Genomic DNA, 10,010 nt, shown 5'->3' on the forward strand with positions numbered 1-10,010 from the left:
TCAAAGTTAGTTAGGAATAAAGCATTCATCCTTCATGTACAGTTATTTTATGCTGTATAATTCTCTATCAAAAGTAGCTGTAAAAACCTGCCACTGATACTGTACTTTCCTGAGGTAAAGTATTAAGTTGAAATGTCAACATTTTTTGTTGCCTGACTGCCACTTGAGTATGTTTTTACATTACTTGAGTCCCAAACGTGGTATAGACTGCAAAGGGACGCTATACATTAAAAGCAAATTATAGGGGGCACCTGGATTTGAACCAGGGACCTCTCGACATGCACTCGAATGCTCAACAACTGATTTATACCCCCTGGTCTTTCTAACTATAAGACCATACACATTGCAGCCTTGATGTAAAGGTTACTGTACTGTATTTCTTGTCCTGCAGGAGGTGAAGATGAGTCTGTTTCTTTATGGTAAAGGTTTGGAGTTATTAGTTAGGGCATAAATAGAGAGTTTACATACTGTAGGTATAATCTGTGAGCATGTTTAAAAAGAAACTTTGATCATCCTAAAGCTCCACTATTGTTTGTGCTAGTCAGAGTAGTATATATTGAAATTCAGTTGTGACATTGTTTTATGGAAGCCAAAGAGAACTAAAATACAAATTGTCACTAAACCAATATTAATAATTTCTGAAAACTAACTGATTGAGATACATTTTGGCAATAAAATAAAATATTTGATTTTTAGGTCAGTGGGCTCAGATGTTCTGAATGCATGTATGCCTTATGGACTAATTGCAAAATCAGTATGAGTTCAAAACATGGCTGCACCAAAAAAATTGTAATTCTGCCATGTTAATGCCCAATACTCCCTTATTTATCAAAGTTAGTTAGGAATAAAGCATTCATCCTTCATGTATAGTGATTTTATCCTGTATAATTCTCTATCAAATTAGCAGTCAAAACCTGCCACTGATACTGTACTTTCCTGAGGTAAAGTATTAAGTTGACATTTCAACATTTTTTGTTGCCTGACTGCCACTTGAGTATGTTTTTACATTACTTGAGTCCGAAACGCAAGTAATAGAGGGCACCCGGATTTGAACCTGGGACCTCTCGATCTGCAGTCGAATGCTCTACCACTGAGCTATACCCCCTGCTCTTTCTCACTATAAGCACATGCACATTGCAGCCTTGATGTAAAGGTTACTGTACTGTATTTCTTGTCCTGCAGGAGGTGAAGATGAGTCTATTTCTTTATGGTAATGCTTTGGAGTTATTAGTCAGGGCATAAATAGAGAGTTCACATACTGCAGGTATACTCTGTGAGCATACTCAAAAAGAAACTTTGATCATCCTAAATTTCCACTATAGTTAGTGCTAGTCAGAGTAGGATTTATTGAAATCCAGTTGTGACATTGTTTATTGGAAGCAAAACTGATCTAAAATACAAATTGTTACCAAACCAATATTAATAATTTCTGAAAACTATTTTATCATGGTACATTTTTGCTAAGAAAATAAAATATTTGAATTTTGGGTCAGTGGGCTCAGATGTTCTGAATGCATGTATGCCTTACGGACTAATTGCAAAATCAGTCAGAGTTGAAAACATGGCTGTACCAAATAATTTTGAATTCTGCCATGTTTATGCCCAATACTCCCTTATTTATCAAAGTTAGTTAGGAATAAAGCATTCATCCTTCATGTACAGTTATTTAATGCTGTATAATTCTCTATCAAAAGTAGCTGTAAAAACCTGCCACTGATACTGTACTTTCCTGAGGTAAAGTATTAAGTTGACATTTCAACATTTTTTGTTGCCTGACTGCCACTTGAGTATGTTTTTACATTACTTGAGTCCCAAATGAGGTATAGACTGCAAAGTGATGCTATACATTAAAAGCAAGTAATAGGGGGCACCCGAATTTGAACCAGGGACCTCTTGATCTGCAGTCGAATGCTCTACCACTGAGCTATACCCCCTGCTCTTTCTCACTATAAGCACATACACATTGTAGCCTTGATGTAAAGGTTACTGTACTGTATTTCTTGTCCTGCAGGAGGTGAAGATGAGTCTATTTCTTTATGGTAATGCTTTGGAGTTATTAGTCAGGGCATAAATAGAGAGTTCACATACTGCAGGTATACTCTGTGAGCATACTCAAAAAGAAACTTTGATCATCCTAAATTTCCACTATAGTTAGTGCTAGTCAGAGTAGAATTTATTGAAATCCAGTTGTGACATTGTTTTATTGAAGCAAAACTGATCTAAAATACAAATTGTTACCAAACCAATATTAATAATTTCTGAAAACTATTTTATCATGGTACATTTTTGCTAAGAAAATAAAATATTTGAATTTTGGGTCAGTGGGCTCAGATGTTCTGAATGCATGTATGCCTTATGGACTAATTGCAAAATCAGTCGGAGTTGAAAACATGGCTGTAACAAATAATTTTGAATTCTGCCATGTTAATGCCCAATACTCCCTTATTTATCAAAGTTAGTTAGGAATAAAGCATTCATCCTTCATGTACAGTTATTTTATGCTGTATAATTCTCTATCAAAAGTAGCTGTAAAAACCTGCCACTGATACTGTACTTCCCTGAGGTAAAGTATTAAGTTGAAATGTCAACATTTTTTGTTGCCTGACTGCCACTTGAGTATGTTTTTACATTACTTGAGTCCCAAACGTGGTATAGACTGCAAAGGGACGCTATACATTAAAAGCAAATTATAGGGGGCACCTGGATTTGAACCAGGGACCTCTCGACATGCATGCACTCGAATGCTCAACAACTGATTTATACCCCCTGGTCTTTCTAACTATAAGACCATACACATTGCAGCCTTGATGTAAAGGTTACTGTACTGTATTTCTTGTCCTGCAGGAGGTGAAGATGAGTCTGTTTCTTTATGGTAAAGGTTTGGAGTTATTAGTCAGGGCATAAATAGAGAGTTTACATACTGTAGGTATAATCTGTGAGCATGTTTAAAAAGAAACTTTGATCATCCTAAAGCTCCACTATTGTTTGTGCTAGTCAGAGTAGTATATATTGAAATCCAGTTGTGACATTGTTTTATGGAAGCCAAAGAGAACTAAAATACAAATTGTCACTAAACCAATATTAATAATTTCTGAAAACTAACTGATTGAGATACATTTTGCCAATAAAATAAAATATTTGATTTTTAGGTCAGTGGGCTCAGATGTTCTGAATGCATGTATGCCTTATGGACTAATTGCAAAATCAGTATGAGTTCAAAACATGGCTGCACCAAAAAAATTGTAATTCTGCCATGTTAATGCCCAATACTCCCTTATTTATCAAAGTTAGTTAGGAATAAAGCACTCATCCTTCATGTATAGTGATTTTATCCTGTATAATTCTCTATCAAATTAGCAGTCAAAACCTGCCACTGATACTGTACTTTCCTGAGGTAACGTATTAAGTTGACATTTCAACATTTTTTGTTGCTTGACTGCCGCTTGAGTATGTTTCTACATTACTTGAGTCCGAAACGCAAGTAATAGAGGGCACCCGAATTTGAACCAGGGACCTCTCGATCTGCAGTCGAATGCTCTACCACTGAGCTATACCCCCTGCTCTTTCTCACTATAAGCACATGCACATTGCAGCCTTGATGTAAAGGTTACTGTACTGTATTTCTTGTCCTGCAGGAGGTGAAGATGAGTCTGTTTCTTTATGGTAATGCTTTGGAGTTATTAGTCAGGGCATAAATAGAGAGTTCACATACTGCAGGTATAATCTGTGAGCATACTCAAAAAGAAACTTTGATCATCCTAAATTTCCACTATAGTTAGTGCTAGTCAGAGTAGGATTTATTGAAATCCAGTTGTGACATTGTTTTATTGAAGCAAAACTGATCTAAAATACAAATTGTTACCAAACCAATATTAATAATTTCTGAAAACTATTTTATCATGGTACATTTTTGCTAAGAAAATAAAATATTTGAATTTTGGGTCAGTGGGCTCAGATGTTCTGAATGCATGTATGCCTTATGGACTAATTGCAAAATCAGTCAGAGTTGAAAACATGGCTGTACCAAATAATTTTGAATTCTGCCATGTTAATGCCCAATACTCCCTTATTTATCAAAGTTTGTTAGGAATAAAGCATTCATCCTTCATGTACAGTTATTTTATGCTGTATAATTCTCTATCAAAAGTAGCTGTAAAAACCTGCCACTGATACTGTACTTTCCTGAGGTAAAGTATTAAGTTGAAATGTCCACATTTTTTGTTGCCTGACTGCCACTTGAGTATGTTTTTACATTACTTGAGTCCCAAACAAGGTATAGACTGCAAAGGGACGCTATACATTAAAAGCAAAAACTTTGATCATCCTAAAGCTCCACTATTGTTTGTGCTAGTCAGAGTAGTATATATTGAAATCCAGTTGTGACATTGTTTTATGGAAGCCAAAGAGAACTAAAATACAAATTGTCACTAAACCAATATAAATAATTTCTGAAAACTAACTGATTGAGATACATTTTGGCAATAAAATAAAATATTTGATTTTTAGGTCAGTGGGCTCAGATGTTCTGAATGCATGTATGCCTTATGGACTAATTGCAAAATCAGTATGAGTTCAAAACATGGCTGCACCAAAAAAATTGTAATTCTGCCATGTTAATGCCCAATACTCCCTTATTTATCAAAGTTAGTTAGGAATAAAGCATTCATCCTTCATGTATAGTGATTCTATCCTGTATAATTCTCTATCAAACTAGCAGTCAAAACCTGCCACTGATACTGTACTTTCCAGAGGTAAAGTATTAAGTTGACATTTCAACATTTTTTGTTGCCTGACTGCCACTTGAGTATGTTTTTACATTACTTGAGTCCCAAACGTGGTATAGACTGCAAAGGGACGCTATACATTAAAAGCAAATTGTAGGGGCACCTGGATTTGAACCAGGGACCTCTCGACATGCATTTGAATGCTCAACAACTTATTTATACCCCCTCGTCTTTCTAACTATAAGACCATACACATTGCAGCCTTGATGTAAAGGTTACTGTACTGTATTTCTTGTCCTGGAGGAGGTAAAGATGAGTCTGTTTCTTTATGGTAAAGGTTTGGAGTTATTAGTCAGGGCATAAATGGAGAGTTTACATACTGTAGGTATAATCTGTGAGCATGTTTAAAAAGAAACTTTGATCATCCTAAAGTTCCACTATTGTTTGTGCTAGTCAGAGTAGTATATATTGAAATCCAATTGTGACATTGTTTTATGGAAGCCAAAGAGAACTAAAATACAAATTGTCACTAAACCAATATTAATAATTTCTGAAAACTAACTGATTGAGATACATTTTGGCAATAAAATAAAATATTTGATTTTTAGGTCAGTGGGCTCAGATGTTCTGAATGCATGTATGCCTTATGGACTAATTGCAAAATCAGTATGAGCTCAAAACATGGCTGCACCAAAAAAAATGTAATTCTGCCATGTTAATGCCCAATACTCCCTTATTTATCAAAGTTAGTTAGGAATAAAGCATTCATCCTTCATGTATAGTGATTTTATCCTGTATAATTCTCTATCAAATTAGCAGTCAAAACCTGCCACTGATACTGTACTTTCCTGAGGTAAAGTATTAAGTTGACATTTCAACATATTTTGTTGCCTGACTGCCACTTGAGTATGTTTTTACATTACTTGAGTCCCAAATGAGGTATAGACTGCAAAGTGATGCTATACATTAAAAGCAAGTAATAGGGGGCACCCGGATTTAAACCAGGGACCTCTCGATCTGCAGTCGAATGCTCTACCACTGAGCTATATCCCCTGCTCTTTCTCACTATAAGTACATACACATTGCAGCCTTGATGTAAAGGTTACTGTACTGTATTTCTTGTCCTGTAGGAGGTGAAGATGAGTCTGTTTCTTTATGGTAATGCTTTGGAGTTATTAGTCAGGGCATAAATAGAGAGTTCACATACTGCAGGTATAATCTGTGAGCTTACTCAAAAAGAAACTTTGATCATCCTAAAGTTCCACTATAGTTAGTGCTAGTCTGAGTAGGATTTATTGAAATCCAGTTGTGACATTGTTTTATTGAAGCAAAACTGATCTAAAATACAAATTGTTACCAAACCAATATTAATATTTTCTGAAAACTATTTTATCATGGTACATTTTTGCTAAGAAAATAAAATATTTGAATTTTGGGTCAGTGGGCTCAGATGTTCTGAATGCATGTATGCCTTATGGACTAATTGCAAAATCAGTCGGAGTTGAAAACATGGCTGTACCAAATAATTTTGAATTCTGCCATGTTAATGCCCAATACTCCCTTATTTATCAAAGTTAGTTAGGAATAAAGCATTCATCCTTCATGTACAGTTATTTTATGCTGTATAATTCTCTATCAAAAGTAGCTGTAAAAACCTGCCACTGATACTGTACTTTCCTGAGGTAAAGTATTAAGTTGAAATGTCAACATTTTTTGTTGCCTGACTGCCACTTGAGTATGTTTTTACATTACTTGAGTCCCAAACGTGGTATAGACTGCTAAGGGACGCTATACATTAAAAGCAAATTACAGGGGGCACCTGGATTTGAACCAGGGACCTCTCGACATGCACTCGAATGCTCAACAACTGATTTATACCCCCTGGTCTTTCTAACTATAAGACCATACACATTGCAGCCTTGATGTAAAGGTTACTGTACTGTATTTCTTGTCCTGCAGGAGGTGAAGATGAGTCTGTTTCTTTATGGTAAAGGTTTGGAGTTATTAGTCAGGGCATAAATAGAGAGTTTACATACTGTAGGTATAATCTGTGAGCATGTTTAAAAAGAAACTTTGATCATCCTAAAGCTCCACTATTGTTTGTGCTAGTCAGAGTAGTATATATTGAAATCCAGTTGTGACATTGTTTTATGGAAGCCAAAGAGAACTAAAATACCAATTGTCACTAAACCAATATTAATAATTTCTGAAAACTAACTAATTGAGATACATTTTGGCAATAAAATAAAATATTTGATTTTTAGGTCAGTGGGCTCAGATGTTCTGAATGCATGTATGCCTTATGGACTAATTGCAAAATCAGTATGAGTTCAAAACATGGCTGCACCAAAAAAATTGTAATTCTGCCATGTTAATGCCCAATACTCCCTTATTTATCAAAGTTAGTTAGGAATAAAGCATTCATCCTTCATGTATAGTGATTTTATCCTGTATAATTCTCTATCAAATTAGCAGTCAAAACCTGCAACTGATACTGTACTTTCCTGAGGTAAAGTATTAAGTTGAGATTTCAACATTTTTTGTTGCCTGACTGCCACTTGAGTATGTTTTTACATTACTTGAGTCCCAAACAAGGTATTAGGGGGCACCCGGATTTGAACCAGGGACCTCTCGATCTGCAGTCGAATGCTCTACCACTGAGCTACTGTATACCCCGTGCTCTTCCTCACTATAAGCACATACACATTGCAGCCTTGATGTAAAGGTTACTGTACTGTATTTCTTGTCCTGCAGGAGGTGAAGATGAGTCTATTTCTTTATGGTAATGCTTTGGAGTTATTAGTCAGGGCATAAGTAGAGAGTTCACATACTGCAGGTATAATCTGTGAGCGTATTCAAAAAGAAACTTTGATCATCCTAAATTTCCACTATAGTTAGTGCTAGTCAGAGTAGGATTTATTGAAATCCAGTTGTGACATTGTTTTATTGAAGCAAAACTGATCTAAAATACAAATTGTTACCAAACCAATATTAATAATTTCTGAAAACTATTTTATCATGGTACATTTTTGCTAAGAAAATAAAATATTTGAATTTTGGGTCAGTGGGCTCAGATGTTCTGAATGCATGTATGCCTTATGGACTAATTGCAAAATCAGTATGAGCTCAAAACATGGCTGCACCAAAAAAAATGTAATTCTGCCATGTTAATGCCCAATACTCCCTTATTTATCAAAGTTAGTTAGGAATAAAGCATTCATCCTTCATGTATAGTGATTTTATCCTGTATAGTTCTCTATCAAATTAGCAGTCAAAACCTGCCACTGATACTGTACTTTCCTGAGGTAAAGTATTAAGTTGACATTTCAACATATTTTGTTGCCTGACTGCCACTTGAGTATGTTTTTACATTACTTGAGTCCCAAATGAGGTATAGACTGCAAAGTGATGCTATACATTAAAAGCAAGTAATAGGGGGCACCCGGATTTAAACCAGGGACCTCTCGATCTGCAGTCGAATGCTCTACCACTAAACTATATCCCCTGCTCTTTCTCACTATAAGCACATACACATTGCAGCCTTGATGTAAAGGTTACTGTACTGTATTTCTTGTCCTGTAGGAGGTGAAGATGAGTCTGTTTCTTTATGGTAATGCTTTGGAGTTATTAGTCAGGGCATAAATAGAGAGTTCACATACTGCAGGTATAATCTGTGAGCTTACTCAAAAAGAAACTTTGATCATCCTAAAGTTCCACTATAGTTAGTGCTAGTCAGAGTAGGATTTATTGAAATCCAGTTGTGACATTGTTTTATTGAAGCAAAACTGATCTAAAATACAAATTGTTACCAAACCAATATTAATAATTTCTGAAAACTATTTTATCATGGTACATTTTTGCTAAGAAAATAAAATATTTGAATTTTGGGTCAGTGGGCTCAGATGTTCTGAATGCATGTATGCCTTATGGACTAATTGCAAAATCAGTCGGAGTTGAAAACATGGCTGTACCAAATAATTTTGAATTCTGCCATGTTAATGCCCAATACTCCCTTATTTATCAAAGTTAGTTAGGAATAAAGCATTCATCCTTCATGTACAGTTATTTTATGCTGTATAATTCTCTATCAAAAGTAGCTGTAAAAACCTGCCACTGATACTGTACTTTCCTGAGGTAAAGTATTAAGTTGAAATGTCAACATTTTTTGTTGCCTGACTGCCACTTGAGTATGTTTTTACATTACTTGAGTCCCAAACGTGGTATAGACTGGAAAGGGACGCTATACATTAAAAGCAAATTATAGGGGTACCTGGATTTGAACCAGGGACCTCTCGACATGCACTCGAATGCTCAACAACTGATTTATACCCCCTGGTCTTTCTAACTATAAGACCATACACATTGCAGCCTTGATGTAAAGGTTACTGTACTGTATTTCTTGTCCTGCAGGAGGTGAAGATGAGTCTGTTTCTTTATGGTAAAGGTTTGGAGTTATTAGTCAGGGCATAAATGGAGAGTTTACATACTGTAGGTATAATCTGTGAGCATGTTTAAAAAGAAACTTTGATCATCCTAAAGCTCCTCTATTGTTTGTGCTAGTCAGAGTAGTATATATTGAAATCCAGTTGTGACATTGTTTTATGGAAGCCAAAGAGAACTAAAATACAAATTGTCACTAAACCAATATTAATAATTTCTGAAAACTAACTGATTGAGATACATTTTGGCAATAAAATAAAATATTTGATTTTTAGGTCAGTGGGCTCAGATGTTCTGAATGCATGTATGCCTTATGGACTAATTGCAAAATCAGTATGAGTTCAAAACATGGCTGCACCAAAAAAAAATGTAATTCTGCCATGTTAATGCCCAATACTCTCTTATTTATCAAAGTTAGTTAGGAATAAAGCATTCATCCTTCATGTATAGTGATTTTATCCTGTATAATTCTCTATCAAATTAGCAGTCAAAACCAGCCACTGATACTGTACTTTCCTGAGGTAAAGTATAGAGATGAGCGGGTTCGGTTTCTTTGAATCCGAACCCGCACGAACTTCACTTTTTTTTTCACGGGTCCGAGCGACTCGGATCTTCCCGCCTTGCTCGGTTAACCCGAGCGCGCCCGAACGTCATCATGACGCTGTCGGATTCTCGCGAGACTCGGATTCTATATAAGGAGCCGCGCGTCGCCGCCATTTTCACACGTGCATTGAGATTGATAGGGAGAGGACGTTGCTGGCGTCCTCTCCATTTAGATTAGATTTAGAAGAGAGAGAGAGATTGCTGTGATACTGTAGATTAGAAGAGAGTGCAGAGTGCAGACAG

General features: G+C 35.8%; 5 non-coding genes across 5 annotated transcripts; all 5 read right to left on the reverse strand.

Moving 5' to 3' along the window:
* Positions 1-1,033: 1,033 nt before the first annotated feature.
* TRNAC-GCA (transfer RNA cysteine (anticodon GCA)) lies at positions 1,034-1,105 on the reverse strand. The gene has a single exon. It is a non-coding gene; the product is annotated as a tRNA-Cys (tRNA).
* Positions 1,106-1,862: 757 nt separating this feature from the next.
* TRNAC-GCA (transfer RNA cysteine (anticodon GCA)) lies at positions 1,863-1,934 on the reverse strand. Its single transcript has one exon. It is a non-coding gene; the product is annotated as a tRNA-Cys (tRNA).
* Positions 1,935-3,486: 1,552 nt separating this feature from the next.
* On the reverse strand, positions 3,487-3,558 carry TRNAC-GCA (transfer RNA cysteine (anticodon GCA)). Its single transcript has one exon. It is a non-coding gene; the product is annotated as a tRNA-Cys (tRNA).
* Positions 3,559-5,705: 2,147 nt separating this feature from the next.
* TRNAC-GCA (transfer RNA cysteine (anticodon GCA)) lies at positions 5,706-5,777 on the reverse strand. Its single transcript has one exon. It is a non-coding gene; the product is annotated as a tRNA-Cys (tRNA).
* A 2,380-nt stretch (positions 5,778-8,157) lies between these two features.
* On the reverse strand, positions 8,158-8,229 carry TRNAC-GCA (transfer RNA cysteine (anticodon GCA)). The gene has a single exon. It is a non-coding gene; the product is annotated as a tRNA-Cys (tRNA).
* Positions 8,230-10,010: the final 1,781 nt, after the last annotated feature.

This window comes from Pseudophryne corroboree, chromosome 1 (genome assembly GCF_028390025.1).
Source record: "Pseudophryne corroboree isolate aPseCor3 chromosome 1, aPseCor3.hap2, whole genome shotgun sequence".
NCBI classification, from domain to species: domain Eukaryota; kingdom Metazoa; phylum Chordata; class Amphibia; order Anura; family Myobatrachidae; genus Pseudophryne; species Pseudophryne corroboree.